This window comes from Pinus tabuliformis, chromosome 1_2, assembly GCF_031772625.1.
Source record: "Pinus tabuliformis cultivar Carrire ecotype Pingquan chromosome 1_2, CPIR1, whole genome shotgun sequence".
Classification (NCBI taxonomy): domain Eukaryota; kingdom Viridiplantae; phylum Streptophyta; class Pinopsida; order Pinales; family Pinaceae; genus Pinus; species Pinus tabuliformis.
In genome coordinates this window covers 105,086,072-105,098,489 of record NC_142298.1, presented here as the reverse complement: position 1 = coordinate 105,098,489, position 12,418 = coordinate 105,086,072, and positions in this window count along the sequence as shown.

Genomic DNA, 12,418 nt, shown 5'->3' with positions numbered 1-12,418 from the left:
CACCGATACTCAGCAGCGAGTTAAGCCCTGATCGTACGACCGCGTTAGTGGGCAGCAAGTGGGCGTGTCATCAATGTCAATCTGCGGGAGTAGGAGATAGTCTGCGGATTTAGATAGAAATTTAATGATCGTCTCTAAAAGCTCTGTAGATTTACCAGCTAAGTTTCGTATAAATATCTGGTTTTGTAATGCCTCTCTAAAACATCTCTAGATTTACCAGTTAAAACATCTCTAGATTTACCAGTTAAGTTTCGTATAAATATCTGTGTTTTGTAACGCAATAAACAACCCCTCTAGGTTTACTAGCTAAATTTTGTATAAATATCTATGTTTTGTAATGCAATAAACATGTTCTTACATAGAATCTTAGTTTTCTGTCCTAGAGTTTAATAGAAAAACAAATCGATCACAGTGAGTGGTGTGCACTGGATCTGATGATGGCTATTTACAATTGAGATGACGCAAGAAAATCAGAGTTGGGATCCGACGCAACACCAAGGAAGGCTGGAGACCCTTATCGCAAAAACAAAGTCGCCACTGCGTCAACTAGTGCGGGTATATTTTTGAGAATGCAGGAACTACAAGTCATGTCTCGTGGAAAATCACGGACAGTGGGCCTTTCAATTCAAGTGGTGTCCAACTATTTGGTGGAATCTTTGGGCATTTTCTTCGTCATTACTCTCGTGGGCTCGCCTAGTGGTCGACATGATGCGCTTACTTTTTGACTATTGATGAAGCGATGGTGGGCGGGATGCTGCATGAGAATCGAATCAGAGCTAACCCAGAAGTGGAAGGAATATTATGTTTCCAGAAACACTGTACATAAACAAGAAAATAAGATGTAATGATACAACCCTTATTTACTCGAAAATGAACCTGGTTTCTTTCATTTAAAAAATATGAATGGCAGACAGAATGGTCGAGATTCGGATCTTGAATCGAACAGGAAGTGGAAATGAGATTCAGTTTCTAGAAATGCTTATTATAAACCATAAGATGAGATTCAGAGTATTTTAGTATGTGATTCACTCCTATTTTAATATAAAATTTACCTTGCCCCTTTTAATTAAAAATCAGAAGTATCATCCTTTTTAATTTAATATAAAATGTACTCAGTTCCGTTTAAAAAATACATGAATATCTTCGATTTAAAAAAAAAAAAAAAAACTTTTAAATTGCTTAGAAAACTTTTCCAATTGTTTATTTGGAGAACGGCCTAGCGGACTTAGTAGATGAACCCAGAGCACTTCGGAGATTCCCGAAAACATGCATCTAAAACTGAATGATTGAAAATGACTGGGCTTACGGACTTCAAGGACCAAAAAAATGCAAGAAAATGACTGGGCTTACGGACTTCAAGGACCAAAAAAATGCAAGAAAATGACTGGGCTTACGGATTTCAAGGACCAAAAAATGCAATTTTAATCGGGAGGGGATATCTTATTTCTAAAAGTAATAATAGTTTAATTAGTTTACGTTATTGAGGATTTTAGGTATATTATATATATATCTATATATATATAATATTATAGTTTAATTGTTTTAGTTTTGAGGATTTTAGGTATATATATATTAAATTTGTGAGTATATTTTAAATTAGATAAAATTTATTGGAATCATAAGTCTGTCTGATTGTAATTTGAGCATTTTGTAATTTTTAAAAGTATTAAATTCATTTATTTTTTAGAAATAGATCTTAAATAACAAAAATATAAGAGTTGATTTAAAATTATTTCAGTAAAATTTTTAAAATATAGAATAATTTAAAAATGCCTTTATTAAATTATAATATTTATTAAGTTATTAGACAAACTATTAAGAGAAAGATAATAAGATTTATGAGATTTATGATTTGATGTATACTACATGTATGAATAGGAGCTATTACCTAAATCATCACAAGCTTCACAATTCATTATGGTTGGAAAGGATTAAAATTACAAGATTCATGTTCTTAGAGAAGTTATTCAAATACAAAATGTTGTTATTATAATTACTAACATAACTACATTAATAAATGTGATTGATATAGGCATTTTTTTTTTCTCGGCAAATGACTAATTCTATTAACTGAAAAGTAAAATAATATTACAAGGAGTTGAAGCTTCAGATAACATCACCCAAGAACACTCAACACAGCAAAACTGCCCCAGTATAGGGAGATCCTTGAGAACCAGTTATAGAAGGCTAGAGAACAAATGTAGAAGCTAGAGATATACCAGCATAACATACAAAGAGACCCGAAAGCAAGACAGAAACTTTCCCTAGCTGCCCAGAAGATCTTTATACTGCCGCTGCTCGAGAGGAATAACAAAACCATCTGGCTGTAGATGTTGAACCAGAACTGCAAACAAAATTGCCTGAAGTTGACCATATGAGACATCAGCAAAACCAAAAAAAGTTTGGGCAGGCCCAGGTGGCTTTATACCGCCATGTCCTCATTCGGAGGCACCTCCACCATCGAACACGCAGTGCCAGTCCACATTTCTTCATTTCCTGCCTTCTCGCCTTCTGGGTTCGCCGTGGGGTGATGAGTGGCAATGGAATTGCCTTCCCCATCCACCGGGATAATGGCTTCAGGAGGCAGAATACCGCTGGGAGCATCGCCCCTATCGAGCATCTTTCCCTTTCAATTCTTCGGGTTTCCCTCTACCGTAAACTGCTCACTGCTCTGAGAAGGCTCAGACACCACGCGCACCATAGGATGAAGCTGGCTTTCTTCTTCAGAAAGGATAATAGTGATATGAGTGGTGATCATTGGCCTATTGAGATTGCTCTGAAACTTGAAGTGAGTGGTCTGAAACGCGTTGTTCGGAGTCAGCCTGCGAGCAGGGCTAAGAGGAGGCGAATCCACTAGAGAGGATGGAATAATAACAAGAGACAGGGCAGGATCCATGGAACAACTAACCTTCGAATGCCTTCGGCTACCTCACATCCCCGGACCGACTCCTCATATGTTGGCGCACCATGTTGAGGTGGTAAGGGGAAACCACAGTGAGACCAGGGGCAATGGTGAGAGGGCAATAGAACAACACAAGGAACCACTTTGATCGCACAAGACGGGCCTGAGAGTGCGGCACAATTTGAACCTCAGGGGCAATTGAAAGCTTGCTGCTGATTGCAGAGACTACCCTGCCATCACGACCCTTAGCGTAACAAGACCATAGACCCGCCGCAAGCCAAAGCTGGAGCGTGAAGGCTGAGCACTAATTGTGGGAAGGATAAACCAGAGCATCATGATTATAACAGCTAAAGCTTCACCTTGGACGAAGCGAGCCATTAATGTAGAAATCCTTCCAAATCTACCTCTCTTAAGGTTATCCAACTTGTGCCAGATGAAATCCTGGGATGCCACGCTGAGCTGCAGCTGGCAGTACCCTGCCTGTCCGTCAGTCATTAGGAGCATTAGATTTCATTAATTTCACCCACATAGGGTGTTCTCCTTCTTCTTGATGCATTTCCTTCTTCACTAGGTTGTTGTAATCCAAGAGTTGAGATTCAGAGGCTAGGCTTGAAATTGATCTAGCATGAAGATCCATCTACAATCAGCCCCCATATTAGCAAGTAAGTCCGCAACTTTATTCCCTTCCCTGTGAATGTGCTTTAGAGTGACCGCCCTGTGAGAGGAAAGCCAACATTCAATAAGTTCAAGCCTTTTTGCCATTCTCCAGCGATTACTCACTTTGCAAGAGGAGGATCCTTGCAAGATTTTTGAGACCATATTTATGATGATTTGGGAATCGCCCTCGATTATGAGTGGGAAGAAACCTTTATCTTGCGCAAGAATTAGTCCTTGCTAGAGACCTTCCAATTCTGCTGAGTTATTGGTATCCCATCCCTTTGAACCTAAAAAGGTTAAAAGAGGAGCCCCCTTGTGATCTCTGAAAATCCCTCCAAAGCTTGAATTTCCTGGGTTGCCTTTTGAGGCGCCATCAAAATTTAGCTGGTACATATGCATAGGGGGAGGTAACCATTTCTTAGGTGAATGGCTCCTTAGAGGCTTTGTTCCTTTGATAAGTTGTTCTTGCTTACATTGGAGGTTCCAATTAGCCCATATGGATTGTTCTTGGGGGGTAGTTGGGAGATCCTCCTGGTACCAGGTTTTGAGAGATATGGTTTCCTCAATATTTTGGCAAATTATTTTCCAGATATCTTCCAGCGACATAGAGTGATCCTTGAATATTCTGTTGTTTCTCTCCTTCCATATGGCCCACATGAGAAAGCCCGGAATGAGCTTCCAAAGGAAATTTAAAATCTTGCTTTGATAAGGGGTATGATCCCAGTTGCACATAGTGGCAATGATGTCTCCATGAGTTCTTCCTTCCTTTTGGCAGCGGAAACTGACCTTTTCCCAGAGCTTGCACGCAATCTGACAGGAATGCATTAGATGCTTTATGGTTTCCTCCTCTTGTCTGCAGTTAGGGCATATTGAGGGCCCATGAAAGTTCCTCTTTCTAAGATTGTCCCACGTGAGAATCTTGTTATGACATAGGAGCCAGAGAAAGGTGGAGATTTTTGGCCATATGGAAGGGTCCCAGATTTTGCTCCAGAGAGGATCTTTCACCATATGTGCCTTGATAAGGATATTGTAGGCCTCTCTCGTAGTATAGGTACCTCTTTCTTCATATCCCCACTGAAGAATATCCTTTTCATTAGAATGTTGAATTCTTCTTTTCGTTAATTCTGTGTCTAGAATTTGTTGGACTTGTGTCGAGCCTGTCTTAAGATCTGATCTTCCTTGCGCCATTCCCGGTACTCTTGGGTTGATGAATTTCTCCAGAAGTTTTTAACCCTATCATGAGATTGCATATCCTGCTCCAGGGGTCGAATAAGAGGGATTTGGTCCTTTAGTTTGGGCATCTGCTCCCATGAATCTTCCCAAAACCTTCAATGTTACCATTATTCACTTCCCAAAAGCTGTGCTGCTGAATGAGATTCATGTGATGCTTGGCGGAGTTCCATATAAGGGAGACCATGCTGACCTCTGATATTCTTATTAGTTCCTCTACTAGGCAATTCCTTGCATACTTAGCCATCCACAGAGAAGCCCAAGGGGTGAGAGGCACAATTAGCCACTTCCACCAAATTCGAGCTCCCATGATCTCATTGCTATGAGAGGGATCCCTTAAACCAATACCGCCCCCTTTCTTTTGGTAGACAGGCAGTATCCCATTTGACAAGAGCCCACTTACGCTTGTGACCATTACTGCCCCAAAGAAAAGATATTTGGAGAAGCTTGATTTCTTTGAGAACCCATTTGGGTGCTGAAAGGATGGAGAAGAGGTATAGCGGCATCGCCTGAAGTACTGCTTTTATGAGGACAATCCAACTCACCATATTTTGAGATCTGTGAGTCCATGAGGATAACCGAGCCTCCAGATTTTCTAAGAGGATCTTCCATGAGGAGTGCTTTAGGGCCGAGGCAGTCAAAGGAGCACCTAAATATTTGGACGGGAGGGTAGCAATGGAGAATCCTAGAATACAGGCTATAGCTACCTGAGTTATAGAAGGAGTATGGAAAAAGAAGATCTGAGATTTGGATTTATTGATAGAGGCTCCTGAGGCTTCCGAGAAGTCCGACAGAAGGGATTTGAGCTGGCGAGCTTCTTGGACCGAGGGATGCCCAAAAAGCATGTTATCATCAACGAATTACTGGTGGGTGAAGGCTGGAGAGTTATGAAAGGATAGGCCTTTGAGACAATGGGATTGTTGAGGTGACTTAATACTTCGGCCTATTCCTTCTGATATAGGCATACTAGTATTAATTAATATTAATATTAATTTTAATTAAATATTAATATTAATTGCTATATAATATATACAACCAAATATTATAAACCTTAATATTAAACCCAATATTATAAACTTTAATATTAAACTTTAGTTATAAACTTAATACTAGAAACCCTAATATTATAAACCTTAACATTAAACATAATGTTATAAACCTAATATTATAAACCCTAATATTAATATTATAAACACAATATTAAACACTAATATTATGAACCCTAATTTTAAACCCAATATTATAGACCCAATATTATGAACTAAATATTATAAACCTTAATGATAAACACAATATTATAAATGCTCAAATTAAACATTAATATTAAACTCAATATTATAACTCCAATATTAAATCCTAATATTATGAACCCAAGAATATAAACCATAATATTATAAACCCTAAAATATTAAATTCAATTTTATATGATTAGAGAGGTTATTGGAATATAGAGCAATGTTATAATAATTATTAGCATAAAGTAGAAGTATTCTAAGATTATGGAGTTGAAGGTATTATTAATATAATAATTATAATTATTAGCATAAAGTATAACTATTCAAAGATTATGCGATTTAGGGGTATTATTAGTGTTTGCTTTCATCACTCCTGAGACTCTAGTGACTACTAGGTATTATTAGTCCCTGTTTTCAGCACTTCAGTGCCTCTAGTGATTGCTAGAGCGTTGACTAGTAATTAAACCTTTCTTTGACCAAAAATTTCGCCTTCTTTCAAAATTTTAACCAAAGTTTCTCGTGGCTACAACAAAATTTTAACCAAAGTTTTCAAATCGCCCTCTTTTTCGAAACTTTCCATGTCCCTAGGCAATGTTAGATATGCAAAGCAATTTTATCCAAAGTGTAAAGAAACGTTAGATATGCAAAGTCTTTTTATCCAAAGTCTAATAGGAAGATACAAGAAGATCCTTAACTTTGTTTATGTCTTGTCTATTAATTCATAGAAACAAAAACTTTAACCAAAGTTCATGTCTTATCTATTAATTCAAATAATAATTCATATAAAAGCCAGAAAACTTTAACCAAAGTTGCATGTTAGATCGTGTCCAATGGGGAGAGAAAATTATGCATGTTCTCCTTCTGTCATGTTCGTGGTGGCTCTTTGAGTTGTCATCTTCCATGGACACTATCATTTGTCATTTTCCTTCAAACCACCTCTCCACCTTTACACTACTTCACCCTTTCCTCATGACCTCATCCTTGGTTAATAGTTATCCACCATAACATAACACATTGTTGTATTTGGCTCTGATAACCACCAACAAAGGAGAACCAAAGGAGAACACCAAGAAAGGAGAGGTTTTTGAGGACTCTTCATCTACATCACAAGCATCACATGGCTTTTCATTTACATCACTGGACCACAAGACGAAGATCACAAGTAAATCATTAGAATATTCTTATTGCTAAAATATTGTTTTCAATTATGATCTAATTGTGTTCTATGAATTAGAAATATCAGTTAATTGAATTCATGAGTAAGTGTAAGGTCAAGCTTCTACCCCTATCCTCTCATATAACATCTCAAAATGTACCTACCTCTCCATCTCAGTTAGCATGCTTGTTCGAGGCATCCAGCTTAGGTATATGATTTCTATAATGAATTTCTCATGCCCATCTAATCATCTATGTGTGAGCTAGTTCAACATTGGAATCATGGGTTCATGAACGAATGACTTCGTAGGTAATTGTTGTCTATTACAGTTCAAAACCATGAGCTAACATGAAGATAATGGATTTCATTTAAAACCACGAGTAAACCGGTAGATAAGGATTCCATTAGAAAACAACCATATTTTGTTAAAACCCAAGACATGAAACAAGGATGATATATATACAATTTATAGAAAGAGAAAAAACAAAACAAGAAAAAAAAATCATCATATCTTAGGTTGTTGCTTCTTGAGAAATTTAACCTTCTTTAACCTGCACAATGTTATCCTCTAAGGGAAGCCAAACGCATGTCTTCTAGCCTTTTTGGTTTATTAGCGTGAGGACTTCTACTTTGTTGGTAAGTATCTCATTGTCACTAATGCCTTGAGGTCTATTAAGGAAATCATGTTTACTAGAAAATATGGCCTAGAGGGTCCTTTTTTATTTTCCCCTATTATGAGGATATATATTGGTCCCTCTCGTCCCTCAGGATTGAATCAATATTTATAGTTTATAGTTGTCGAGGACCTTTAAGAATTTTCTCTGGATGAGGCGTGAGTAATTATTGCAAGAATATGCAGTCCAAATGGTGTTGGAATCAGTTGGGCTCTTCCACAAGCTCATAGGAAATAGAAATCACTCCTCATAATTTGAAGGCATTACAGGATAATAACATAGTTGAGGAAGAGGCTCCCTTCCTGAGTCATGGCTTCATCCTCTAGGTAGTGATGGTCGAGCTTGTAATCCATGTATTTGTTCATATTTTCCATGAAAACCACACAGGCATTGATGATGGGAAGATAGATGATGTCTACATAACCATTACCTGCAAAGGCAAGGTGGGGAAATGCAATGTCATTGGGGTTCACATTCTATTGTACCTCTAGCCTATTAAATTTGTAGACCAATATGTCGAAGAAGATACCACACATAAAATCCTGTAAACTAACCTAGTCATAAACTAAAAGCATGCCACTCTTGTTATGCTCTTGATCTGTGAGAAATTCTAGAATACAAAATATGCGAAGATATACAACCCAGAACATAGAACCAATGAGAAAAACAACAAGTATTTGATTATTAAGAGATGAAAGCAATGTTCACTTGCCTCTTTGAGGGGGAAACTTCCAGCAGAGTAGAGCTCGATTACAAAATAAGACTTGATATATCTCAATGGGGAGTCTATATCCTTTATATGTGATTCATTCATACAATACCATGGGTCATTACCATGATTCTCTCAATACCATCTATCTAATACCATGGCCCATTTGCAACTAACTGTGGTCCCTTTCTTAAATGTGGGTCAATCATTTACAATTATTAATACGGGCTTTATTGACTCTTTAACTAACTATAACTATGAATCGACCCTATTACATAAATAAAGGGGTTAGGGTTGGAACCTAACATCCCCTCCCCCATCAAAAGAAGCCTTGTCCTCAAGGCTGAAGCTGCGGAAACTGCTGAAGAATAGTGGTTGGTTCCCAAGTTGCATCTTCTGGAGAGGTGTCTTTCCACTTGACAAGGACTTCCTTGATCATGCGACTGCACAGATGTTGTTATCGTGTATCAAGGACCTATTCAGGTTAGATCTAGAGTGAACCTTCTTCATCCAATTCAGGTAGACTAGTTTGAATTTTACAATTGTTCCCCACCACTTTCTTGAGGCATGATACATGGAAGACTGGATGGATTTTTGAAGTGGGTGGGAAGGCCAGCTTGTAGGCTATTGCTCCAATGCACTGAAGTATTTGATAAGGTCCGTAGAATTTCGGAGCTAATTTTTGGCAGCTCTTTTATTTGAGCGATGTTTGCTTATATGGTTGCAACTACAGGAATACATGATCCCCTTCTTGAAATGTGCGCTCTGAACGATGTTGGTCTACTTTTTTCTTCATTCGATTCTGAGCTTGATGGAGATTATCTTTGAGATGGGATATCTTGGCTGCACGGTTCTGTAGGAGTTAATCCACTGCTTGCACCTTAGAGCATCTAGGGACATAAGAAATAGGTGAAGGTGGGAGTTGCCATACACTTCTTCATATGGAGTCATCTTGGTGGCTACATGATAGTTAGTATTATACCACCATTCAGCTAAAGGTAGCCACTGTACCCATTGATGTTGCTTTTTGATGTGAAGCACCTTAGGTATGTCTCCAAACATTTGTTGACTGCTTCAGTTTGACCATAAATTTGGGGATGATAGGAAGTACTTAGCTGGAATTGGGTGCCTTGTAGCTTGAAAGGTTCTTGCCAAAAGTTAATGGTGAAAGTCAGATCACTATCAGACACAATGGAAGTGGGCATGCCATGCAGTTTGAAGATTTGGTCCATGAAAGCTTGAGCCACCAAACTGGGGGTAAATGGGTGGGGTAGAGCACAAAAATGAGCATATTTAGAAAGTATTTCCACAACCACCATGATGAATGATTTGTTTCCTGACTTTGGGAGACCAATAATGAGATCCATAGAAACATCCGTCCATACTGAGGCAGGGATTTGCAATGGTTGTAAGGTGCTTGATGACTTGATTGTTTCTCCTTTGTGGCATTGACACACCTCACATTCATCTACAAAAGTAAGAATTCTAGTTTTCATGCCTATGCAAAAGAAAGAACGATGAGTGCAAGAATAAGTCTTTTGAAATCCTGCATGCCCACAGTGGAAGATGAGAGCATCTCTACCAAAATGCACATTTTGAGGGTGGATGTCAGTGATATAACTACTCTATCCTTATAGCGAAGAAGATCATCCTTCCACGAGTAGCCAACTGAGGAATTAGGATCTACTCTCAAGTTATTAATGAGTTGGGAGAGAGAGGGGTGTGAAAACCATTCCTTGCGGGCTTCTTCAATCAGTTCAGGTATGGAAAGAGAGATTGATAGTAGGGTGCTTTCATCCTCAAATTGGCATGATAAAGTGTCTGCTACTACATTGTCACACCCTTTCTTGTAAATTATCTCATAATCATATCCCAACATTTTGGCCAGCCATTTATTTTGCTGGGGCGAGGATAGATGTTGCTCCAAAAAATATTTGAGGCTTTGATGGTTTGCACGAATTTGGAAACACCGCCCCAATAAGTATGGTCACCATGTATCTACTGCATGTAAGATGGCCATCATCTCCTTCTCATAGGTCGATTGTCCTGGATGTTTCCCAATTAGTTGTTGGCTAGTGAAAGCCAAGGGTTGACCTTCCTCCATTAAGACCACACTAATACTAGTACCTGAAGCATCACATTCAATCACAAAAGATTTGGTGAAGTCAGGTAGTGCCAATGCGGGAGTGTAACACATGGCCTATTTGAGAGCCATAAATACCTATTATGCTGCATCATTTTAGAGGAATAAATTTTTCTTGAGAAGGTTAGTGAGGGGTCGAGAAATGCGACCATAATTGCGAACAAATTTGCGATAGTAGCCGGTGATACCCAAGAATCCCCTCAAACTCTTGAATTTTTTTGGTTGGGGCCAATCTTCAATTTCCTGTATCTTTTTGGGATCCACCTGGACATCTTCACGACCCATAATGTGGCCCAAATACTTGACTTCTTCCATGCCAAAAGAGCACTTGGACAATTTGACAAATAATTTGTCATTTCGGAGCAATTGAAAGAGCAGGTCTATATGTTGAAGATGTTTTTCCCAGTTTAGGCTGTAGATGAGAATGTCATCAAAGAAAACGAGGACAGATTTTCAGAGATATGGTTTCAACAGGTGATTCATGAGGCTTTGAAAAGTGGATGGGCATTACAGAGACCAAATGGCATGACCAAGAATTCATAATGGCCTTCATGAGTTCGGAAAGCAATCTTGGGAATGTCTACTTCTTTCATGTGTATTTGGTGATAGACAGAGAAAAGATCTAACTTAGTAAATAATTGAGCACCATGTAGTTCATCAAGCATATGATCAACAACTAGGATAGGGAATTTTTCTTTGATAGTGAGCTTGTTGAGGGCCCTAAAGTCTAGACACATGCGCCATTCCCCATATTTCTTGAGCACCATGACCACTAGTGATGAATAAGGATTGATGCTAGGACGAATGACACCGACTTCAAGGAGTTCCTTGATGATTTTTTCAATTTCATTCTTTTGTGCAAAGGGATATCGATATGGGCGCAAATTCCCCGGTTGTGCCCCTAGGACAAAAGTGATGCTATGATCATGTTCGCCTCTAGAGGGTGGAAGCTCTTTAGGTTTGTCAAATACCTACTGGTGGTGATTTAAGACCTGTTGCATGTCAGGATGAATATGAAGAGTAGTGGGCTCGATGGCTTGGATGGAATTAAACTGGGTGATAACTCCATGATGGCCCTTTTTCAGCAAGTTTTCCATGCGATGTGAGTTGATGATAGAAGGAGAACTTTCCTAGAGTCCATGGAGGGTATGCATGTGGTCATTCTAGTTAAAGCTCATATATTACTCTTGGAAATCCATGGTGATTGGGCCTAGTGTGCGAAGCCATTCAATACCCAAGACAATGTCACAACCAGCCATGTTAATCGTAAACATGTGGGTCTTTAGGTGGTAGTCTCCCATCTGAAGTTTGATATTTTCAAAGTGGCCTTCATGTTTCATTGTCCCCCCATCAGCACTCTGGACCTCGAAATTAGAGACTGCCCTGACAAAATAATGAATAGCTTCAATGGCTCGCTGATTGATAAAGTTATGAGTGCTGCCACTATCAATGAATACCACTACAGGGTGATGTTTAATAAAGCCTCTGATTTTGAGAGTTTGGGGCACATAAATGCCCGCCAAAGCATGTAGTGAGATAACTGGTTCCTCTGGCATAGTTGGGAGTTCATTGTCCTACTCGGTTTCCTCAGCTTCATCCTGTAGTCCCTCAAGGGGTGGGGATTCCTTAGATGAGCTGTGATCAGTAACATCAAATTGAAAGAATTTGGGTTCCTTGCATTTAAGCCTAGGGGAGTATTTGTCATCACAGTG